The sequence below is a fragment of the Ostrea edulis genome, chromosome 5 (genome assembly GCF_947568905.1).
Source record: "Ostrea edulis chromosome 5, xbOstEdul1.1, whole genome shotgun sequence".
Classification (NCBI taxonomy): domain Eukaryota; kingdom Metazoa; phylum Mollusca; class Bivalvia; order Ostreida; family Ostreidae; genus Ostrea; species Ostrea edulis.
The window spans coordinates 22,653,884-22,680,155 of record NC_079168.1 but is presented as its reverse complement, the minus strand read 5'-3'; the positions used below and the strand labels follow the sequence as shown (position 1 = coordinate 22,680,155).

General features: G+C 35.8%; 1 pseudogene; it reads left to right on the top strand.

Annotated features, from left to right (window-relative positions):
- On the top strand, positions 1-20,734 carry LOC125651268 (uncharacterized; annotated as a pseudogene).
- Positions 20,735-26,272: the final 5,538 nt, after the last annotated feature.

The following is a 26,272-nucleotide window of genomic DNA, read 5'->3' as shown; positions in this document are numbered from 1 at the left end:
CGTCACCTCCTGACTGCATAAAGGCAGACACCACGTGTTAACGGAAGACTACATGCTATTAGGAAATGTACACCATTTATATGATTACCATTTCTATCATCACCATCTTGACACTTGTGGTTTGGAAGAGATGGCGAAACCAGAAACATTTTCCGAGTCCTAAGGGTAAACCCATTGTCGGCGTGCTATTTGATTTGGATTTGACAACTTTCCACTTAAAGTTTTATGAATGGAGTCAACAACATGGAGATATATACGAGTTTACAGTCATGGGACAAAGGTTTATTGTTCTGAATTCTGCGGATGCTGCTCGTGAAATCTTTCTTAAGGAGCCTAACGCGACTATCACAGCTGCCCGACCGAATACGTTTATAGGAGAGTATGTACATTTTAATTATAGTGATGTCTTCTATGCATCACCCGATCCAAAGTGGACCAAAAGGAGAAAGTTAGTTTATCAGCTTCTTCATGCGTATGGCGAGGGTCTAGTGAACATAGAGCATCAGATCACACGAAACCTGAATACACTAAATAAGGAAATTCGGACTTTGGAGGACCAATGCATTAATCCCAGAATTATTGTAGAAGAGTTTATCTTGAACACTATTGAAGTTCTGGTGAGATATTATTACATTCAAAAAGTCCTATGAGATCGAAGTTTGGGGTATGCCATCCATCTGTCTTTAACATTGTCATTAGTACTTGCTAAAGTGAAAGGTTGAGGTTATGTTACTAATAAGGGTTAAAATCACTCATTAAAAGTTAAACTTCGCCAAAGATAAACGTGGTTGCTCTCAAGAGGATAGTGTTTCCAAAATACTTCTTGTTTAATCTGTATCGTTAAGGTGAACTCTTATAATGGAACTGGTCTACTCTGTCATCATGAAAATAGTTAAAATTTCTGCATTCTCTAATTTCAGCAGTTTTCATTCAAAATTTACAAATAATTTAAGAGAGATTAAAAACATCCTAAGGGTACCGTGGGTGTAATGCGTTTTATTCAGCATTATTCAAACTTTGAAGGATGTTTATGTACACATTTTAGATGAACAAACGTTTTTTATCTTTATAGAATTTGAAATTCTTAAAGATTTTATCTCTGTTGTAGTTTGTTGTTTTTGATACGGTATGATGTAACGAGTATGAACTGAATCGTCAGCGTCTTTACACAACTTTATTGATTTGAGAATGAATACGTCACTTTTAAAGGGACTGGTTCACGTTTTTTTTGAAGAAATATGTTAAAAATTAAAAATATACCGGTAACTCATTTAATGTTGACAACCAAAATTTGGACCGTCTGAATGCAAGGATAAGAACAATATCTTAGCTTTTATTCTGTGTTATGTAAACAAAGATTCGAGTCTTTTTATGTAAACAAACAAACCAGTGAAACGTTAATTTTGTCATTTAAAGCATCTTCATTTTGTACAATCATACATTCGAGCTTTTAAATGACACATTTTACCTAAAGTATACTTGATATGTGATATATACATTTTTGTATAATAAACTTGGATAGATATCCATTTATTTTGAAAACTTCATAAACAAAAAACACCTCAATTTTTGCAAATAATAAACTTTCCATAATGAGCTTCTGTCATAATGAATAACCTTATTTTTTGTGAAACCTTCTAAACAGATTAGACTGTTAGTAGATTTTGATCATTTAAAGTGAAAAACAAAATTTGGGGGAAAATCGTGAATCAGTCCCTTTAATTAAGATATGTTGAAACTTTAATGAATACTTTCCCCAATTTTCTGTGTATCGAACTTCCTCATGTTTGGTCTTTTTGTTACGGCGTGGGCTGGAGTGTAAATGAATGTGTACACCTAATCTTAAACGTGAAGTAATGATGCCACATATAGTGTGACGAGTGTCATTGTTGATTGAGATGTAAAATTATCTCATTTATCGTCAAAACCCAAATGCTCTCAAATTCGACATTTTGTTTAATTCACAAATTGTTTATGTAAATTCCTTGAGGTAATGACAGTCACTCCTCCAGGTTGATAAGATGTATACTATTCTGTATTCTAGATGTACTCTACTTTTATGAGAAAAGGTGAAGATAATGAAGTGATCAATCTCATAACTCCTATAAGCAATACAAAATAGAGAGTTGAGCAAACATGGACTCTTGGACACACCAGAGGTGGGATCAGGTGCATTGGAACAGTAAACATTCCCTGTAGACCGATCACAGCCACCGTGAGCCCTATATCTCGATTAGGTAAACGGAGTAATCCATAATCAGAATCAGTATGCCAACAACGGCCTAACATTGTTTTGAAACACGTCAGATAGCATTTGACCCAATGAAAGGATTGAAATAAATTGATTGACATCAAGTATGAACCACTAGTATTTTTTTAAGACAAGATTGAAAGAAAAAGCCTCATCAGCTATTCCAGGCATAGATCTTAAGTCAATGAATCTAATTTTGTGAAATGCGTACACTCAAGATTTATCAAACCTATTGCACAGTGATCGTTGACGGATTAGAATATATGCTCTTCCCATTTTAGAAATAAATCACGCGATATTTAAAATATGTAGTCGGTGGTCTGCCTAGCTGCAGAACTGCAGCTCTTTGAGAAAATATTGTGACGGAACATCACAATATCATTTCGGAGAACTAGTTCTGCAGCTATGTTCTGCCATGATGACACAGATCTATACCCTAATTTAGGTCATATCATCTTTTACAGAGGTTCCTCTTGTGTTTTGTATTCTACAAGGAAGTAACATCTTCAAGGTATTAATCAAAATTTAATTTCCATAACCAGTTGATAGGAAAAAGTACAGGCAGAGGTGGTGAACTGCACCATATCATCAAGAAGTTTGACCACCTTACCAATGACATCTCAAATGTAGGAAATGACATGCTGTATACTTTGTTTCCAATCCTGAGATATTTGCCTCTTTCCAATTCAATAAAAATTAAAGAATGGTTTGAATTAAAACAAGGATTGTTGAAGACTCTTGAGAAATTAGCGGTAGGTTTTAACAAATTACGTTTTGATCGATTTGTCTTACAAGGAATTGGATTGAGAGGGTGCTGTATGATAGAATTATGTAAGAACATTGATAGAATTAAATCTACAAAATTCCCTCATTGCTGTAATCAAAACTGATAATTAATATTCGTAATTTATACTCATGAAAATGATCTTTTTCTCCCACTTTCTCAATCGTCTGCAACATATAAAAACGAGATTTCCTTTTTCAAAATCAGAATTCTGAACTGTTACAGGGAAGGGATGCTGAGAATGAAGGGATTTTTCATTCCCTAAAACGAATTACACAAGAAAGAAACATAGATGGTCAGCAATGGTTTAACGAGATCAATTTCGGCTGTCTTGTCGTAAACGTCATCGCAGCAGGTGAGTAAATTGCAGTGAATTTGAACTGATTACTGTACTCAGTAGTCAAGTAGAAAAACTACGTACGGATTGTGTTAACAATTCAATGCATTTGTAAATAAAGATAAGTTAACGATCACTTAAATTCTTGAATTCTGCTCCTTTTACAACGTTTGTTGGCCTGGTAACATGTTTAGCAGTTATCCTAAGCATCTACATTGTATATTAGTGTTTGCCTTAAGTTTTAGGATTATATTATGAACAAGTGAAGGTAACGAAGAGTGATCGATGCCACAAACACCATGATGCTGGTGATATATATATTGACGGTATTTTATCGATTATCAATACCATTTTCATTCGTATGTCGATTCGATATATCCCAGTGAACTCGAATTAAGATATATCACCGAGTCTTCCACATCTGCTTCATATTTGTATCTTTTATTGAAGATAGGTGTTAACAGCAAACTAATTAACATCACAACTTAATGACAAACAAGATGACATCTGCTCCTCCATCGTCAACTTCCCTTATACTCTGTATCAATATTTCATTATCACCTGCATATAGAGTTTATGTCTTTCAACCGATTAGATATGCGATAATTTGTTCTGCCTATGATAATTTTTTTTAAAACGAGGCAGACTACTGACAAATACGTTGATGTTACAGGGGATTTAACACTCATGTTTTAAAAAGACATTTTATAAATTCTATGGTAATCAGAATGATCCTGTTTGCAAATAAAGCCTGTCATTAAGTTGAATGCTGTCTGATGTGGTTCATATCAATTGTTAGGCCATTATTTACACTGATTTTGACTAATTTGGACTACAGATTACTCCATTTAATTGGTCAAGATAGAGGGCTCACGGCGGGTGTAATCGATTAACATGGAATTCTCAATTCGCCTAGACACCTGATATCACCTTTGGTGTGTCTGTGTTTGCCCTACTCGTAATTTGTATTCTTTATGGGACTGATGGGATTGATCACTGTTCGTAGTCTTCACTTTTCCTGTAATTACATTTAGAACATTTTTCGTTTGCCCTGAGGAAAGAACGGGTTGTCCCAAATGTTTGACGATATATTCTGGTTTAGAGCATTCACAGTGATTTTGTGTTGATGGTAATTCTATTGCGGTATAAAAACAGCAAGAAATCTTGCAAGCATATCTTTTTCTAATAGCTTATCTAACCACAAGAGGAACACTTTTATCCCTTATCCAAATTCTGGCAAAAGGACCGGAACTTCAGAAGTCACTACAAAATGAAATAGACAACGTGATTGGTACAACCCGAGAGCCAGCGTTGGAAGACAAACAAGTGTCCTCTGGTAGAGGCTGTAACGTTAGAGACCCTTCGATATATATCCCATGTACCAGTATTCTTCCATTGTACTGCAAAGACAACAGAAATTTCAGGTGTTCCGGTCGACAAAAACACCCCGGTATCAATATCTTTTTCTCTCTTTCTGTGTGTGTTAATGTGTGTGATACTGGCAACGAACTCTGTTGAGATAGCCTATAATGATACACATGTATAAAATAATTAATCTAATGTTGTCATGAAAATATACGGCATTTATGCCCACCTACCCCCAGTAATGGACAATCAATTTCCGTATTTGATGATCAGATGTATGTTACTGGTAAATATATCTCCTGACAGATCCTTGTTAACTTCTGGACGATGCATCACAGCGCAAAAGAGTGGCAGGAACCGTTCTCGTTCATACCCGAACGATTTTTAGATAAAGACGGCAGTCTATTGTCCTCAACTGATCCTGTCAGGAAAAGGTTAATGAAATTTAGAATATTATTTTAGAAAAGAGACGAATAATACTAATTCATCTACCTTTATTTGTTATAATAAATTACTTTCGATAAAAAAATGAAAATTCAAGATTTCAATCCATTACCGTACTTTATAATTACCAACTTTGCCGTCCCTTATGATGGAGTTAAATGTATATTGTTTTCAAATATTAGGTTGCTTGTATTTGGAATTGGGAAGCGCAGCTGTGTAGGAGAAATATTTGCAAAATCCCGGATTTTTCTGTTCTTGGCTACGGTTCTCCGGAATTTCACCATTATGGAACCTGACGACGGTGGGCTCCCAGACCTTTTGCCAAGAGAGATGGAGAGTGTGGGGGTTATTTTACAACCCAAACCGTATGAAGTTCGATTTGTATTGAGAAGAAAGTAAAAGGAAAATATATCTACGTTTTCCTATCTTCAATGCACTACTTAACAATCGGTAGCCTTTCATTAGATACTAATGTTAGTGTAATTCGGTATTATTCATGTCTCGGTTTCCGGAGAGTACCATGTGTGTAATCCGTTTTATTCGGCATTATTCTTTAAAGGATGATTATAAACACATATTTAAAGATGTACAATGGTTTTTATGTCTACAAAATTAAAAATTCTTAAAGATCTTCTTCATGTTGCACTTTGTTGTTTTTGATACGGTATGATGTAGCAAGTACAGTCCACTCCAATTATATCGAAGTCGGTTAAATTGAATTATCTGTTATATTGAAGTTAAAATATATCCCCCAGTAGCAATATTTGTGCAGTTCAGCATTGGATGCATTGAACTTTGGATATAATGAACAATTCAGGTCGGTCCCCTGAATTTCAATATATCCGGAATAGACTGTATCTAGAATGTATGAACTGGATCGTCAAAATTTCAACCTTTTCCAATCTCATTGAAATTTGGTAAGTGGGTGTAGTTGAAAATGGAATATATAATGGTAAGCTAAAATATCAAAGTGGCTCAAATTTTCAAATTAGCTGCGGAAAACGCGTCAGTTTTTCTATGTTTTGATTTCAACAAAACTTGGTATGTAGTGCTAGTTGAGAATAGCAAATAAAATGGTCAACTTGAAATTTTGGAAAAGACCCCAAAACCCGTGAATGAAAATATAGTGCCCAATTCCCCCCCCCCCCCCCCCCAAGCTGTTTCTGAAATTGTTTTAAAGGAATTCCCAGGATGTTACACATGTCCTATTGGATACAATGAAAATTATTTGAAATTCATTTAGGTAAATGTATAGAATTTTAAAGCTTTAATAGGGTGCAATTTTCTCGTGTTGATACGAGTTAGAATAAGCCCTCAGTACCCCTTGCTTGCCATAAGGGGCGATTAACACGCAATTTCCGAGTTGCCCAATAGTTCTTTCCCTTTGTGGAACGCGTACGCACGGTGAGACGCAAAACGTACTATCGTCCACACGCGGTGGGTACCAATGCTTATCGCTGCCTTCATGTATTGCCTAAAGGCCGATTATCAGACAATATGCAACCTGCACTCAAACTGCAGGGGCACACAATATTAGTAAGTTTATTAGTATTTGATAATAAAATAGCTCAAACAAAAATTGATAATAACCATTTTTCTTTGATTAAAATATCACTCGTGCAGAGGAGGAAATAAAAAATAATTTCATATTTAATTTGATGGCCTAATTTAAACAAATATTGCACTTGATATGGTCAGTTTAATGTATACCAATGGCTGATATAAATAAAATTTACACTTTCATTACTTTTATCCGTATTTACATAGCTAGTCTATAGTATGTAAGGTGAAGATAACGAACAGTGATCAATCTCATAACTCCTACAAGCAATACAAAATAGATAGTTGGGCAAACACGGACCCCAGTATATGTATACATCTTGTACCCACCCAAGCGTTCAACAGAACACTGAACTTACCTCTATTACAGAAGAGCTGATATATCGGAAGTTGCGTATTGGGGCGGCCATTCGGATTAGACCTCAAAAACCGATGCCCCGTGTCATAACAGGTGTGGCACGACAAAGATCCCTCTCTCATAATGGCCATATGCGCCGAGCATAGGCCTAAATTTTGCAGCCCTTTACAGGCAGTGGTGACATCTCCATATGAGTGAAATATAGGAGAACGCTAAACATCAATCAATCATATTAGATATTTGGATTCCATATTTTGCGGTTGGTTTAACATGTTTAGTATCTAAAATATAATGCCTCTAGCAAATTACAGTGAACTACTAATAGTGCAATTAAAGCTTTATTACACATGTTACATTAGTGCTGACAGGGTTTCCCTTTATTTTCAGGGATCCTATGGCAATTCATTTTCAAGGTTTTGCAAGTGGTGTTTATTCGAGGTTTTTGTAGCAGCATTCTGTTATAATTATAACTTCTTGCTAAAACGTGGAGTTAAATCAATCACCCCGCTTGATAAAATGGATGATAAGAGAATGGTTTATTAGTTTATTCACTTTTGCTCTCCATATGATAAAAAGATAAGAGAATGGTTTATTAGTTTATGCAATTTTGCTCTAAGGCTAAAGAAAGTAGAATTTTGTTTGTATTACTATTTCTATGATTGTTATTCACTGCGGGATAATTCGTTTAGATAAGTAACACCTGTGCTACAATAAATCGTTATTAGCATGCTGAAATTTAGTTTTAACTTAGCTGCAGCAGTAAGCACCACATAACACCAAAATTGCTTAACTGCGCTACCACAGGATTTTTAAGTAGGTCAAGTTCGGTATATAAATTGAAGTGTTGTCGGCAAATTGCGCAAGATAAACGAGTTCATTCGTATCTGATTACGCTTCCTTGTCTGAACGGCGTATATAACGAAATGTGTACTGTTTATATAATTTCAATTTTCATTATTACCATTTTGACATTTTGGCTGTTGAAAAGATGGCGAAACCAGAAGAGTTTTCCTGGTCCGGTTGGCAAACCTATTATCGGGGTGCTATGTGATTTGGATGTGACAACTTTACACTTAAAATTATACGAATGGGGTAAACAACATGGCAGTATTTTCGAGTTTACAGCTATGGGACAAAGATATATTGTCCTGAATTCTACTGATGTTGCTCGTGAAGTCCTTCTCAAGGAGCCTAACGCAACTATCACAGCTGCCCGACCGAGTACGTTCTTTGGAAAATATTTACTTGAAAATTATAGTGATGTTGTATATGCATCTCCTAATTCAAAGTGGACCAAAAGGAGAAAATTAGTACACCAGCTTCTTCATGCCTATGGTGAGGGTTTAGTAAACATCCAGTATCAAATCAAACGAAATCTGATTGTTTTGACCAAGGAAATTCGGACTTTGGATGGCCAATGTATCGATCCTAGCAGCACTGTAGAAGAATTCATCTTAAATACAATTGAGAATCTGGTGAATTCTTATTCTACTTACTTTTTTCAGCGATATTTTAGCTCTCTGTGTAAAATAGTAAAAAAAAAAGAAATCAAGGTCATGAACGGTTTTATTTAGATGTTCTTATCCGATGTCTTTTAAACTCTAATTTTATTTACAGATGATTGGGAAGAGCACAGGTAAAGATAGTGAGATGCACAGAATTCTCCAGCAGTTTGATCATCTCACTAATGATCTCGCTAACGTGGGAATGGATCTGCTGTATTCCTTACTCCCTTTCCTGAGATTTTTGCCCCTTCGCAGTTCAATGAAAATCAAAGAGTGGTTTAGATTGAAACAACAAATTACAGAGACCTTCGAGAAGCAGACGGTATGTCCTAGGAGTTTTCATTTAAATTGAACTGCTTTACTTAGAATTTTAGTCTGCATTGTACTCGAGTTTGATTAACAAAGCTGAATTAGATATGTCGTTCTCACTCACTAGAAAACGGATCAATGCAAGTATTTTTAATACAAGTATTTAACAATTTTACAGGAAAATGATGCCGAGAACAACGGGATTTTTTATTCTCTGAAGAAAGTGTCGCAAGAAAGAGACAGCCATGGCCAGCAGTGGTTTAATGAAGTCAATATTGGTTGTCTCCTTGTGAATTTGATCTCAGGAGGTATGTATCTGCAAGAGAAGTGCAACTCTATAATGAAAGTCCTAATATATCTTCTTAAAGCTTGTCTTCTCGTCAATTTAATCACAGAAGGTATGTACATGAATATTACAAATTCAAGTATGTCTTCTCAAGACGAGGCTTTTCGATCTTCTAGATATCTCCACATTCTTTAGAGAAGTCGAGGCTAGCGAACTGAAAATGTTTGACTGTACCACAACAAATATTCTATTGTATGGAATGCCAATTTACATATGATCAAAACTCTCATAATCTGATGATGATTTCTTGAAAATGATTAGGAATATTTGAATTGCATTAAAACTATACCCCATGTATATGTTTTGAATTGATTTGTTCTAACCCAGACGTTAACAGTGAATAAAAACTCAAAATAGATATTAACGGTAAACAAACAACTCAACTTTATGATAAACAGGATAATTTCAGCTTCTCCATATTTATGTACAGTAGCATTTTTCCATTATCACTTGCATATGGTGTTTATATCTCTCAACTGGGGGTCCGTGTTGGCCTAACTCTCTATTTTGTATTGCTTATAGGAAAGGTGAATATAACAAACAGAGATTAATCTTATAACTCCTATGAGCAATAGAAAATAGAGAACAGGGCAAACACATACCCATGGTTATACCAGGGGTGGAACCAGGCGCCCAGGAGGAGCAAGCATCCCCGTCAACCGGTCACACCCGCCGTGAGCCCAATATCATGATTAGATAAACGGAGTTATCCGTTGTCAAAATAAGTGCACCAGGAACGACCTTACAATCGGTTTGAAACATGTCAGACAGCATTTGGCCCAATTATAAGTTGTAATGGCAAACAAAATTGTTATAACGACCATAGAATTTGCAAAATGCTGACTTTAAACGAGAATGTGGAAACCCCTGCACCATCAACTTGTTTGTCACTAGCCTGTCTCGATTTTAAAACTGATCATATGCCGAACAAGCTCTTCGTATCCAATGAGTTGAGAGATATAAACACCATATGCAGGTGATAATGAAATATTGCTACATAATTATGGGCAGTTGACGATGGAGAAGCTGAAATAATCCCGTTTGTCATAATGCTGAGTTGTTAGTTTGCCGTTAATAGCTATTTTTAATAAAATATCTAAATATGAAGCAGAAGTGGACCACTCTATGGTGTCGTTTATTTCGAGTTCACAGGGATATATTGAATCGACATATAAATGAAAATTAGACTTGGTAATAATAAAATATATCTAAATGTCGCATTAAAGGCCACAGCAAGAGATTTTTTCTTGTCACTTAGAAATTTTTTAATAAACTCTGCTTAATATAAATATAAAAACAGGTCAGCTAACAAAGAATCACAATTCGTGCTCACGGGAATGCCAACAGACTGTTGGAAGACCTGATCACCAAAGATCACGAAGATATTGTCAATGAGAAACTCTAGCATATCTTTTATTTCAACTTCAAAGTACCTGTGCGTGGAATCAGAGTGGCGTTTAACAAAGTAATTTTTTGGATGACTGATCACTAGATATAAATATCTTTGGTTTTTCTCCATTATTTTTCTTCAAAGTTTCTAATTTTATTTATTTCAAGTTTCATATAAACAAATAACTATCAATGTAAAATATGAACCTGTAGCATGGAAATATATCTATCAATGTAAAATATTACATATATCTGGTAAGCAGTTATATGTTTTCCATTTTTGTTGAAGAAGCAACTGTCTATGATGTCGAAAAGTCTAGTCTTTAATTCATCGTGAGGAATGGTCGTGTAAAGAGTTGAAAAGTCACAGGTTTTGATGTTAATGATTTGGGAAATGTTTTGCGATTCCAAGTTTACTAAAAGTTCTTTAGAATTGTTTAGAATCCACATTTGATTAACACCACTTCTGGCATTTGTAGTCTCACAGTAAGTTTGAAGTTTCTCCTTCACAAAGGATAATATTTACGTGAGGAGCAAAGATATAAAAGCATTGTATTGGCCATAGAATTGTGAAATTCTGACATTAAACGAGAATGTTAAAACCATTGTAACATCAGCGTTTTTTCAGTAGCCTCCCTTGTTTTAAGACTTGAAGATACGCATGACATGCTCATCCTAATGCAAGGTGAAGATAACGAACAGTGATCAATCTCATAACTCCTACAAGCAATACAAATTAGATAGTTGGGCAAACACGGACCCCTGGACACACCAGAGGTGGGATCAGGTGCCTAGGAGGAGTAAGCATCCCCTGTTGACCGGTCACACCCGCCGTGAGCCCCATATCCTGATCAGGTAAACGGAGTTATCCGCAGTCAAAATCAGTGTGCCAAGAACGGCTTAACAATCGGTATGAAACACGTCAGACAGCATTTGACCCAATGCGAGGTTGTATTGACGAACTAGATCGTTATAACGACCATAGAATTTGCGAAATGCTGACTTCAATCGAGACTGTTGTAATCCCTGTACCATCAACTTGTTTGTCAGTAGCTTACCTCGATTTAAAAACTGACTATACCCAGAACAAGCTCTTGCATATCGAATCAGTTGAGATATATAAACACCAAATGCAGGTGATAATGGAATATTGCTACATAAATGTGGGAAGTTGACGATGGAGAAGCTGAAATCATCCCGTTTGTCATACAGTTGAGTTGTTAGTTTGTCGTTAATGTCTACTTTCAATAAAATATCTAAGTATGAAGCAGAAGTGGACGACTCTGTGGTGTCCTTTATTTCGAGCTCACAGGGATATATCAAATCGACATATGAATGGAAGCTATCATTGTTAATAGACAAAACGTCATCGATATATCTAAAAGTCGAACCGAAGGTCACAGCGAGAGATTTTTTCTTCTCACGTAGAAGTTTTTGAATAAATTCTGCTCTAATTCTATCGTCCTAAAAATATACCATTAGTACATCGAAACATATTTTCTTATAGCTTTTCTGACCACCAGAGGAACAGTTTTATCCATGATCCAAATTCTTGCAAAGCGACCAGAACTTCAGACGTTGATGCAAAATGAAATTGACAGCGTGATTGGTTCAACACGACAACCAACTTTGGCAGACAAACAAAAGTGCCCTCTGGTAGAGGCTGTTACATTAGAGACCCTTCGATATATATCCCATGCACCTGTCTCTCTTCACTGCGCATCCCAGGCTACGGAAATATTTGGTGTTCCGGTCGACAGAAATACTCAGGCATGTCTTCTTATTCCCAAACTCTGTCTGATTCCTATATTTGCAAATGTTCCGATACTGCAATACATCTTATGAAATTATATTATCAAACTAACTATTTGTGCTACTAGATTATCGTCAATTTCTGGGCAATACATCATAATGAAAAAGAATGGATGGAACCTTTCTCATTCAGACCAGAGCGGTTTTTAGATAAAGATGGCAGCCTATTACCATCAACTGATCCTGTCAGGAAAAGGTTACTAGTATTAAAAATACATATCTTGACGATAGAAAAGTTAGTTTCCACTAATTATGATTTAAAGTACGGACGATGGTAACACCAGAAAGCATTCCCTGTTGACCGATTGTATCCTCAATAACCTTAATATTTTGATCAGGTAAACGGAATAGTCAAAATCATTATCTAAAGTACGACCTAATAATGACATGCAATATTGATTGTTTTACGTCTTGTAATTTTTCATTCAGATTGAGACGTCGCCAACTGTAGGTGAAACACCACAAATTTAGACTTAGATGATTAGCGTGCAGGGCCGTAATAGTGAGGATTCTTTATCGTGTCAATACCTGCCGTGGCACGGGGTCCCCGTATCTAAGGTCATATCCGAAAGAACCGTGATTCTCGCTTCGAAATGCCGAGCGTTTGGCGAAGGAACAGTCACTAGTCTTTTAACGTCTTAGGTTGGATGCGGCCATGATACGAGCGGGGCTCGAACTTACAACCTTCCGGTTACGAAGCGAACGCGTTACCACAGAGCTACCACGACAAGTTAACATGCGGTATGAAACACGTCAAACAGCATTCAATTTAAAGGCAAATCTATTTCCAAATTACTATCATACTAAGGGCCATACAAATTGCGAAATGCTTATTTTAAACAAGACTGTTGAACCCAGCAACATCCGTTCATTATTCAGTAGACTGTCTCGGTTTGAAACTTTATAATACGCAGAACATGCTGTCGCGTATTGAATCAGTTCACCGATATAAACACCATATAGAGGTGACATCGGAATATGGAGATATCCCGAACTGTTGCGAAGTAGGAATGACTACCTATGTTTGACGCGGTCATAGCACGAGTGGGGCTCGAACTTACGTCCTACCGGTGACGAAGCGAATGTTCGACCACTCAGCTTTGGAATCCAGTATAGGTACCCTGCAACTCAAACTCATATATCCCATTGACTGCAATATTAACTGTGTTTACAAATGAAATGTGATCTTGAAGACAGCTGTAATAAGAGCCTTACAAACAAAAACGATGTTGTTACAAGCTTTGTCAGCTGGAACTTGTACATATTCCTCAAGTAGCATATCTAACTCTTTCACTAAACACCAAAGGATAGATGTTTTATTGAAAATTGATATTAACGGTAAACTAAAAACTCAACTTTATGACAAACGGGAAGATTTCAGCTTCTCCATCGTCAACTTCACATATTTATGTAGCAATATTCCATTATTACCTGCATATGGTGTGTATATATCTCACTGATTCGATACGCAAAAGGTTGTTCTGTGTATGACCAGTTTTTAAATCGAGTCAAGCTAGTGCCAAACAAGTTGATGGTGCAGGGGTTTCCAGAGTCTCGACTAAAGTCAGCATTTTGCAAATTCTATGCTCGTTATAACAATCTAATTTGCCATTACAACCTATCATTGGGTCAAATGCTGTCTGTCACGTTTCATAGCGATTGTTAGGTCGTTTTTTGCACACTGATTTTGACTACGGATAACTCCGTTTACCTTATCAAGATATAGGGCTCACAGCGGATATGACCGGTCAACATGGGATGCTTACTCCTCCTAGACACCTGATCCCACCTCTGGTATATCCAGGGGTTCATGTTTGCCTGACTCTATTTTACATTCCTGATCAGAGTTATGAGATTGATCACTGTTCGTTTTCGTCATCTTTCATGTACACAATTTTGTTTTAACAAGTCTCATAAGAGATTTCAATATTCATCTTATATTCTTTATTCATTTTGACAAAGTTTCAACTTCTTCAACTTTACATTTAACTGACCGTCTGGTAAAATCTTTCACATAATTCATGATACAGACGAAGGTCTATCGTCAATTCAAAGATCCTGGCTCCTTGAAGTCCTAACCTTTTAAAATATCAGGTCGTCGTTTTCAATTATATTTACATCACTAGTAATAACATGTCCATCTGGCCTTTAGTTATAAAAAAAAAACCAAGGATATGTTGAGGGATTTTGTTAAAATTTAGGCACTGTAAAGTTTGTTTGTAATTAAAAAGTTTATATACAATAGTAGAATCACGTTTGTAGAAATACACGGTGCAGACTTGAATTCGAAACATGATGGAATACAAGGATGAACTTTTTAATGACCAAGAATTGTGTTTGTATGCCTTTGTTCGTGAATTTAAGTTCAAGGACCGACTTATATCATCCATAACCCGCGATGGTTTAAAGAGCCTGTGGTGGGCAACATCCATAATCACAGAATTCAGTTTGTATTTTCGGTTTAAAAAATCCAAGTATGGGCTTCCTTTGGCTTCTTCAAATAACCTATTAAAAATTTCAAAGGAACAGAGTGACGTATTGAGTGAATATGAAGTTAACATTAGGTAAAAGTAAATCAAATAAGGTATTGGGTATATTTGTTTCTTTTTATATGCACGATGTCCATAACTGCACTTACGTTTGTGTATTGTAAAAAGGTTTTGAACATCACATTCACATCTATTCCAATACGGACATGTAATACTTCCCACATTGCACTAATGCAAGGTGAAGATAACGAACAGTGATCAATCTCATAACTCCTACAAGCAATACAAAATAGATAGTTGGGCAAACACGGACCCCTGGACACACTAATATGGAACGATAGAGCTTATTGTCAATAATAGTAATTTAGAGATGTTCTCGTTGGGTGTTAGTATGGTGCTGCTGTTTTCCTAAAAATATTGATTCTCATAGAGAAGAGGTTATGAGACAAAAAATATTGAAATGTTTATAAAAAAATCGACAGACACTGTAAGAGATATAATAGTAAATGAATTTTACATGTTAAAAGTTCCAATGACTTGAATAGTTTTATTACGAAAAACATTGCTAATATTAGGCAATTTGGGTTGTCTTACATGTGCATGAAAAAGTCCGCCCATTGCTTGATTAGGGACGTCATTATATCAGTCATGCTTTTAGGGGAATAGTCAAACAAATATATATATATATATATGGGTCAAATGCTGTCTGACGTGTTTCATACCGATTGTTAAGCCGTTCTTGGCACACTGATTTGACTGCGGATAACTCCGTTTACCTGATCAGGATATGGGGCTCACGGCTGGTGTGACCGGTCAACAGGGGATGCTTACTCCTCCTAGGCACCTGATCCCACCTCTGATGTGTCCAGGGGTCCGTATATGCCCAACTATCTATTTTGTATTGCTTGTAGGAGTTATGAGATTTATCACTGTTCGTTATCTTCACCTTGCATATATAGTTTGTAAAAAGAATTCAGTATTTGATACAGTAAATACATCCAATGATATAAGTCAAGAAACACAAAACTCGAATAATATTTCACTGTTAGTGCTTTCGGCTTTAATACATCTTCAGACAGTTATGTTTAACGTCTGAAGAGGCATTAAAGCCGAAAGCGCTAACAGTGAAATGTTATTCGAGTTTTGAGTTTCTTGACTTTTATTATTAGCAGGGACCTATATACTAACTAATATTGGTCCCTGATATATATATATATATATATATATATATATATATATATATATATAATGAGTATTAGTGGAGATATTGGTCCGGCCTATAGACGTTGTTTACGTTAGGGACGAGATGGTTTCGATATAATGTAATCATTCATCGTTGATTCACTACCCCAGTGGTTCTCAGAGTTGGTGATGTGAAATTCAGCTACAAATGCAAATTTAGGGTGACATTGGGTAGTTTTCCTTGTTGTATATCTGCTAAATTGGCAAAAAATCAAGCAAAGGTGGCTAAAATTTTAATGACATGCTAATAAATTTATCAATTTGATTTTAAAGCGATTAAACACAAACATTTACATAATACCTGTAATTATTCTCATATTGTAGCATGGGTTATTATGATAAGGTATCGATATGTTTATTTATCATATGAATTTAATTACTCATTATTTGGACTTTGTCTTCGATGCCTTCTATCTCAACACGCTTGGACCCCTCGCCAGCCATTATCCAGGGGGATGCTGGTACACTATGAAAGCCTGTCTGGTCCCAGTTGATTTCCACCTCTTGTGGAATTTTGAGTTAATAAATATTAGTCTTTTGTTTCAATTCTTGTAAGAAATTTTGACTGTTCATTTTCAAAATTTACTATGATGCATTTTTTTCACCTCGGTTCCTTTTCTTTTCACCAAGCCCATTCTGTTCATTAATGAATGTGCTTAGTATTTCGATAATTGAATGTGGCCTCCATTTCCAAATAGAAGATTTCGGTCGCCTGAACGATGACATAATTTACCACAGCGCCAGCCGTTATCATCTGTTGAACTTTATCAAAATTTGCCAAGTAATATTTTTCTCTCTCTCTCTCTTTCGGAATAAGCTCCTGTAAATTCGTTTCGCCGTCGTCGTCATTTTCAAAACCTCTTCCCCCTTGAATTTAGATTTTCTGGTACTGGCTCTTGAAATTTCGGACTGAGCTTTTCCCCCACAAAACTTTGTCATTTTTATAGTAACAATTCTTACTATGAGTTCTCCTGCGTTCTCCATAAGTCGTCCAACCTTTCAGTTTCGTACCTAGGAAGCAGTTGTTAGAGCGAACGCAATGCCCTCTGGTGTATTAATGATACTTAAAATGACGAATGCAATAAAACATAATAGGATTAGCAAGGATTGATTGATTGTATATTGTTTAAGGTCCCGATTGAGAATTTTTCACTCATATGGAGACGTCACCATTGCCGGTGAAGAGCTGCAAAATTTAGGCCTATGCTCGGTGCTTACCTCCGGGAGGGATCTTTATCGTGCCACATCTTCTGTGACACAGGACCTCGATATGTGTGGTCTCATCCGAAGGACCGCCCAATTTAGTCGTCTCTTACGACAAGCAAGAGGTACCAGGACCTATTCAACCCCACGGGTAGATTATCAAGAAAAAACGGAACTACAGATTGAATATCGATGAATTCAGAATGTAAGGTTGTAAATTCTAAGGTAGAATTTAAAATGTAATGATTGCATTAAAGTGAGATTTAATTAAGTATATCACATACTGTATAATCATTTAAATTCGTGGGGGGGGGGGCAATTTTCGTGGATTATTGAATTTTTACGGGTTCGTGGGGACGTAATTTCGTGGATTTATATATTTATTAGAAAGATAACTCTGGAATGATTGCTTTCGTTGAGGATGTAAATTCGTGGGTGAGGGGTACCCACGAATTCCATGTAAATTGAGCCACCACGAATTCTAATGATTCCACAGTACCTGGTATATTATAATCAAGATGTAAAAATGAAGCAAGATGAAAGCAAATAGAAATATGATAATGTGATATAGAAGTAAGGATGCCATGTAGTAAAATATATAAAATTTAGAAATAAGAATGGAAATTGAAGTGTTACAAGGTAACATGGAATTATAATGCCATAGAGTAAAATCAAAGTTAGAATTAAGAATACAAGAAAGATGCATAGAATTATGGAAATAACTCCCTTCCATAACGAGCCTTTTGACATACCATATAATTCTAATTATATGTTCATCAATCCTTTATCAAAACCAGGACTTGTATTTACTCAGTACTCCTTTTTATATGATTGATATTTTATATGACTAATTTGCTCTCTTTATGGACAACAGCTGGATTTGACATCAGACGAATAGATAAAGTATCAGATATGGAAAATGTTGAACCTTTGGGCTTTAAATAATAGAAATTTGTAGTGTGAATATACAGTATTTTTGTTAATTTTCGTCCGATCACTTTCGGGCATATAAACGTCATATCCTATATAATATGATCAGTCATTCAAATAATTGTCTTGTTAAACACCATTCTGATTCCATTCTGAACTTGATATCAAAAAGATACTGGAGCTACTTACATGTAATGACAATGTATTGTAATTTGGAGATCAGATCTTCCAGCAGTCTGTTGCAATCTCCATGGGCACATATTGTGTTCCTTTATTAGCTAACCCGTTTTCATATTTTTACGAGAGAGATTTTATTCAAGGGTTTCTGCATGGGAAAAGGGATTCTCTTACTATTGCATTTAGCTCAGCAATTGAGTGCGTCGACGGTGTTTTGTCTCTTGCAGATCTTCATTCTCGTATGTCGATTCGATGTGTTCTAGTGGGCTCAAGAAGGACGTTAACGGCAAACTAGCAACTCAGTTTAATGGCGGGAAATGGCTTCGATTTCTTTATCTATATTTTTGTCAATGTTGTTGTCTTCATGTGATATACATGTCTCTCATCTAGTTCAATAAACGAGATGGTGTTCTGCGTATGGTCGATTTTCAACCATTGCGGGATGCTGACGGGTTGGTTAATGTTGCAGGGTTTTATCCGTCTAGTTTGTAGTCAGCATACCGCGAATTGTATTACCATTGTTGTGATCATTTTACAAATGCAACCTCTGATTAGGTCGGGTTTTGTCTGGCTAGATACATGCCAGTTCTTGGGCCATAATTTTCATAAGGATTTTGACTACGAAAGTTAAAGATGACGAACAGTGATCTATCTCATAACTCCTATAAGGAATACAAAATAGAGAATTGAGCAAACATGGAACCCTGGATATACCAGAGGTGAGGTGAGGTGCCTAGGAGGAGTAAGCATCTCCTGTTGAACGGTCACATCCGCCGTGAGCCCTTTATCTTGACCAGGTAAACGGAGTAATTCGTAGTTAAAATCAGTGTGCTAAGAACGGCATAACAATCGGTATGACACACGTCAGACAGTATTTAACCCAACGATACGTCGTATTCGCAAACTATATACTTATAACGACCATAGAATTTGGGAAATACTGACGTTAAAAGAGACTGTTGAAACCCCTGTAACATCAACTTCTTTGTCAGTGGCCTGCCTCGATTGAAAAACTGATCATATGCAGAACAAAGAAGGAAGTGGCCTGTTTACCTGATCAAAATCATGAACTCGCGGTGGGTTTGACCGGTCGGCGGAGGATGCTTGCTCATCCTGGGCTTCTGGTCCCACCTGTTTTTTCCACGGGTCTATGTTTGGGCACTACTAAATTTCATATTCTTTACACATGATTTATGAGATTGATCACTGGTCATTATCTTCACTTTATCATGATTAAGTATCTTATAATTATTTGTCATTTCATTATATTATTTTCAGAATACTTGCCTTTGGATTAGGGAAGCGCAACTGTTTAGGAGAAGTCTTCGCCAGAACCCGGATTTTTTTGTTTGTGGCTACGGTTCTTCAGAGTTTTACCCTTATGGAACCAGAAGACAGTGAGCTTCCAGATCTTTTGCCAAGAGAGATGGAGAGTGGGATTAGTTTACAACCTAAACCATATAGAGTTCGATTCGTATCGAGAGAAAAGTAAAACTCAAACAACAAACAATGTTGAGATATATATCTAGATTTCTTTGCTGTGTGCTTGGCCATAGCAGGGTCATATTATAACCTAAAGGAATTATATATTCTGTCAATAAATTCAATACAACTGTATCTACAACTCACGGATAATGGATGACTAATGCATATTTCCGGACGGAGTAGACGTAAACTTTTTAATTTGGACAAAATTCAACCGATAATTTGAATATGTTGGCAATGGGTTTGAAGCAGGTCCATGTTCTAGTTTGGATTATGTCATCATTATATAAGATGATTACGTTTTGCATTAGCCAAGAATTGATGAGATTGAGCACTGTTCGTTATTTTCACTAGTTCATATAACCAGTCGATATAAAACTTGCAGGTAGATATAGGGAGATGCACCTTTTTAAGACTTTTAAGACTAATGATTGTTCGTTATTTTCACCTTTTCACAGTAATATTAGGTGTGATCATTTTGTTTGATGAGGAATTCAATTTGGAAAGTGGATGACACTGTGTGGAAACATCAAATTAATATTATCATTTATATTGATACTACTATTATTATCATTGTATTAGTACTAATACCATATCTCTCTTTCTAAAACAGTGGACAATTCCAATACAGGTAACTGGTCTCATTTTCTTTACGCGTGCAACAGTTTCCCATCAATAAGTTACCATAAAACAACGCAATTCTTCTCAGTCTTCTAACTTCTAAATATAAATATATGTCTTCTAGATCCGTGGGATTTATTTTTTATTATTGTCAAGCGATAAGGAATATGTGCATCACATTTTGAAAAGTATATTCAAATGCATATGTATATATTTCGAAAATCTGTTGACATACCACGAGACTTTGTCGTGGATTTGCATATACGGCAGTTGTTATTTCATCATACTCAAGTAGACACAAATTGTGGACATTTGACCAACTTAAGATTGAATTATACATGAAGCTACTGACAAACAAGTTGATGGTACAGGGATTTCAACAGTCTCGATTGAAGCCAGCATTTCGCAAATTCTATGGTCGTTATAACGATCTAGTTCGTCAATACAACCTCGCATTGGGTCAAATGCTGTCTGACGTGTTTCATACCGATTGTTAAGCCGTTCTTGGCATACTGATTTTGACTGCGGATAACTCCGTTTACCTGATCAGGATATAGGGCTCACGGCGGGTATGAACGGTCAACAGGGGGTGCTTACTCCTCCTAGGCACCTGATCCCACCTCTGGTGTGTCCAGGGGTCCGTGTTTGCCCAACTATCTATTTTGTATTGCTTGTAGGAGTTATGATATTGATCACTGTTTGTTATCTTCACCTTGCATCATCACTACATTAGTGTTGATTTAATTGATCCTTACTCAGCAAACACAGAGCTGCGGTGAAATTGTGCAGCATGAAGAAGCTTAAATATTATTTCGAAAATATATTGACTTGCCAGAAAACTATTCTACTGAATCTATTGTTTTAATGTCTACGACTCTTTGTTTTCACAAATTTTAGTATTGATTAATTAGCAATTAAAGAGACAGCAAAATTGTTATTGAGATTATACCATATACGTAGACCAAATGTACATTAGTGGGCTCTGATATTAGTTTATTTTGTTATTTTTCTTTCTCCTTCCTCTTCAAAACTCAAATTCAGTGTGGGCAATGATAAATGTTTTGTAAGTATCTGTTAGTCGGACTTTGATGAAGGTGACGGTAAACATCTATCATTTCTTCCTGCTGGTGATATTTATGTATGAGAGAAAATAAGTTCATGAGCGAGTTTCACAAGTTATAGAATGTCCAGTCCATCGTAAACTGGATCGCCCTGACCAATTATCAATACTTTAGTAATGTTCGTAACAAACTTCCCAGTTTCAATGCATATAACCCTGAGCGTTTTCGTTTCTCGTATACATGAAACATCATATAGCAAAAGACTACATTAAATTGCCGAATAGCAGTAAAATGACAATCGATGTCTGCAATAGGTAGTTTGAGTTATACTTAAATTTTCTCATAATGGTCAATTGAGTTTTATATTTCCATTAGTAACCAGGCATGATTTAAATCAAAATGGAAGTTCTAAAGTGGTTCGGTAATGCCCAGCAAATTCACAAAATATGCACGGAAACCATTGCCATTGTATAAAGGGATCATTTCATATTTTTTTTACTTATACATATTCACAATGCATGTAGTTTTCTCAATATCCTTGTATAACTAATAAAATATTACAGTTCTATCCGCTTTCACAGAAACACAAGCAACATCATATTGATATCGGTAGAATATGTAAAACTTATACGGTACCAATTTTGATGCACCAGATGCGCATTTCGACAAATAATGTCTCTTCAGTGATGTTCAACCGAAATGTTTGAAATCCGAAATAACTATGAAGTTTTGGAGCTAAATATAGCCAAAAACAGCGTGCCAAAAAAGTGGAACCAAATTCGTCCAAGGATAAGAGCTATGCATGAGGGAGATAATCCTTAATTTTGAAATGAATTTCTAAATTTATAACAGCAATTAAATATACATCCGTATTTTCAAACTAGTAACGAAGTACTTAGCTACTGGGCTGTAGAGACCCTCGGGGACTAACAGTCCACCAGCAGAGGCCTCGACCCAGGGGTCATAATGTAAAACTTATACGGTACCAATTTTGATGCACCAGATGCACATTTCGAAAAAATGCGACAAATAATGTCTCTTCATTTACGTAAATGTTTTTTTTAGATCATGCCGTGTTGGTCAGAAGAAAAATTGAACACATAACATTCCGTTCCATGTTTTATACCGCGTTTCAACAACACCCGGTAGGTTGCTACTTTCGTTTTCGACAAGTCCGAACAAAGAAGATAAACATCTCTTTTTATTAATCTTTTAATATATTTATTTTGGATTTAACTTATGCAATAACTCTGCATAGTATGTCCCTGTCAAACGTTCACAAAACATGAATGCTAGCTTGCATAAGTAGGCCGACATGTACAAAATCTCGCTACACTATGCAGTACTGCACTCAATTCTTTATGGATAGAAATTTTTGCATAGATTTATTTAAGCTGTTGATGACTTTGTATTATTTTTAAGAATTCTGCATTGAAAATTCTAAAAAGGCAATATAATCATTTTTATTGCATAACAAAGTAAAGAACACAGTCGTTGGCTTGTCACAAAACGATTGTAGTGGGTTTGTATATACCTATTTCATCATACACAAGTAGATACAAATTGTGAACATTTGACCAACTTAAGATTGAATTATACATGATAAACATTTGTTATCAAACATCTTATTTTGTGAAATATTGACATAACGACCAAATAAAGATAAATATTATCATCTGCAGTAACCTTTCCCGAAATATGGGTGTTGTTATTCTTATCGTCTGTATACCAGTTCACCTAAATATAGGTCGTCTATATACGGGTTCACGTGTATATAGGTTTCGTTTCCTTTATATTTTATTTTTCTATTAATTGTTTGACCCATATCCATGACTCTGCAGACGTCATTATGCATTGTGAAATTCGCATTAACATTATTATTGTGCTGACTATGGAAATACATTGTAAGAGTAATTCTTGCAGTTTTTATTCCCTTCATAGAACAAAATGAAAAGGATTGGGGTATTCAACCAGCTATCAAGAACTTTTAAGATCTGATCTAAGATTCAACAACGTTACGGTTTTCTAGTCACGAAACATCAAGACATTAGTGGTAATACATATAGCTTACAGTTGAATCACAAATTCTGTATCACATAGTTTGATATAATTCTACCATAGTAAAATTCTCCATTCAGAAAAGATAAAGTTTTATCATTGCCATATTTCTAAGATCAATCAGATTAAATCACTTCATTATGCCATTCTCTTTGTCTTTTTTATTTTCTCTCTCTCAAAAGTAGTGGACAATTCCAAAAAGGTAACTGGTCTCATTCTCGTTACAGCTTGTTCTGCGCATATTCAGTTTTTAAATCGAAGCAAGCTACTGACAAACAAGTTGATGGTACAGGGGTTTGAACAGTCTCGATTGAACAGCATTTCGCAAATTCTATGGTTGTTATAACGATCTAGTTCGTCAATACAACCTCGCATTGGGTCAAATGCTGTCTGACGTGTTTCATACCGATTGTTAAGCCGTTCTTGGCATACTGATTTTGACTGCGGATAACTCCGTTTACCTGATCAGGATATAGGGCTCACGGCGGGTATGAACGGTCAACAGGGGGTGCTTACTCCTCCTAGGCACCTGATCCCACCTCTGGTGTGTCCAGGGGTCCGTGTTTGCCCAACTATCTATTTTGTATTGCTTATAGGAGTTATGAGATTGATCAATGTTCGTTATCTTCACCTTGCATGTACAACAGTTTCTCATCAATAAGTTACCACAAAACAGAATGCAATTCTTCTCAGTCCTCTACCCTCTTAATGTAAATATATACCTTCTAGATGCGTGGGATTCATTTTTAATAATGTCTAGAGATACGGAATGTGTATCACATTTTAAAAAGAATATAACTGCGTAATTATAAATCATTTCAAAAATATGTTGGCTTGCTCCAAAACTATTCTAACGGATTTGCATGTATCTATTTCATCATACTCAAGTAGACACAAATTGTGGACATTTGATGAACTTAAGATTGAATTATTCATGATAAACATTTGTTATCAATGTAAAACTTCTACGATACCAATTTTGATGCACCAGATGCGCATTTCGACAAATAATGTCTCTTCAGTGATGCTCAAGCCGAAATTGTGGAAATTCGAAATGACAAAAAACTTGTAAGAGTTAAAAGGAAAATTTCAAACATCTTATTTGTGTGGAATATTGACATAACGACCCAAATAAAGATAAATATTATCGTATGCAGTAAGTTTCCCCGATTTATGGGTGTTGTTATTCTTATCGTCTGTACACCAGTTCATGTAAATATAGGTTGTCTGTATACGAGTTCACGCGTGTGTAGGCCTCGTTTCCTTTATATATATATATATATTTTAAAATTATTTGTTTGACTGGTATCCATGACTCTGTATACGTGTTCATCCCTATTAACATATCATGTATCGGTAACTAAGTTTCAATCAAATTTTTGCATGCAATCTGAAGCTTAACTTCACTTGATTGGCAAGGGTTGATAGACCAGGTAAATTTGAAGGCGGTGCTTATTTTGTCGGATTGCAAGTAGAACGTAAAATCATGGACTTTCGAGTAAATGTAATCTCGCTGCTCCCGATAATTTAAAGTGAGCTACCTGAGGCCTGGCGAAATTTCTACCGGAAATTGATATGCGTTAGGGAATTTCAGTTTAATGTAAATATTAATTAGAAATTATGGTGCTTTGTGCTTTTTTCTGTTTATACATTACCTAATAAAGCTTAAATAAGTTAAAAAAGAAAGACAAAGTTATCCTCCTTATATTTGGACTAGTTCCCAACTTTGAGAAAATTCTGATTATCGTTAAAAAGAGATAAAGGCAATTTCTCTGTTTCAAATTGTCATCTTTACATTTTAATGTTGCATAAGGATCATGTTAAATTTATCAAAAACTGAAATATTACAATATAATTAACAATTTAAAAAGTTTTACATGAATTAAAATGGGAAACTCTTTTTAAAATTACCGCAGGTCCAAGAATACTGATATCAATTTACCCAGGTAGTGCAGTTGGAAGTTTATTAAAATAATGGTCCATGGGCGTAGGATGGGCCCGTAATTAGGGATCAAAGTTTTGAAAGGGGTTATATAGGATAAATCTTTGACAATCTTCTTCTCAAGAACAGTTGGGCCTTAATTAATCATTTAAATGAAAGGTAAAGATAACTAACAGTGATCAATCTCATAACCCCCATAAGTAATACAAAACAGAGAGCTTGACAAACATGGACCTCTGGATACGCCAGAGGTGGGATCATATGCAAGAAGTATGCATCCCCCTATCGACCGGTCACACCCGCCGTGATATGTAAGCATTCCCAAGTAGTGTAGATTCAAATTTGTTCAAATTGTGGTTCCAGAGGCACGGTGGGGGTAATGATTGGACATCAAAGATTTACATGGGATTATAGGTAACATCTTCTCCCAACAGTAGAGCCATGAATAGTCATATTACATTATGCAAGCATCTCGTAGTGCAGATTGAAGTTTGTTGAAATCATGACCCCAGGGATAGGATGGGGCCACAATAGGGGATCAAAATTTTATGTGGGAATATATAGGATAACTCTTTAAAAATCTTCTTCTCAAGAACAGCTTGGC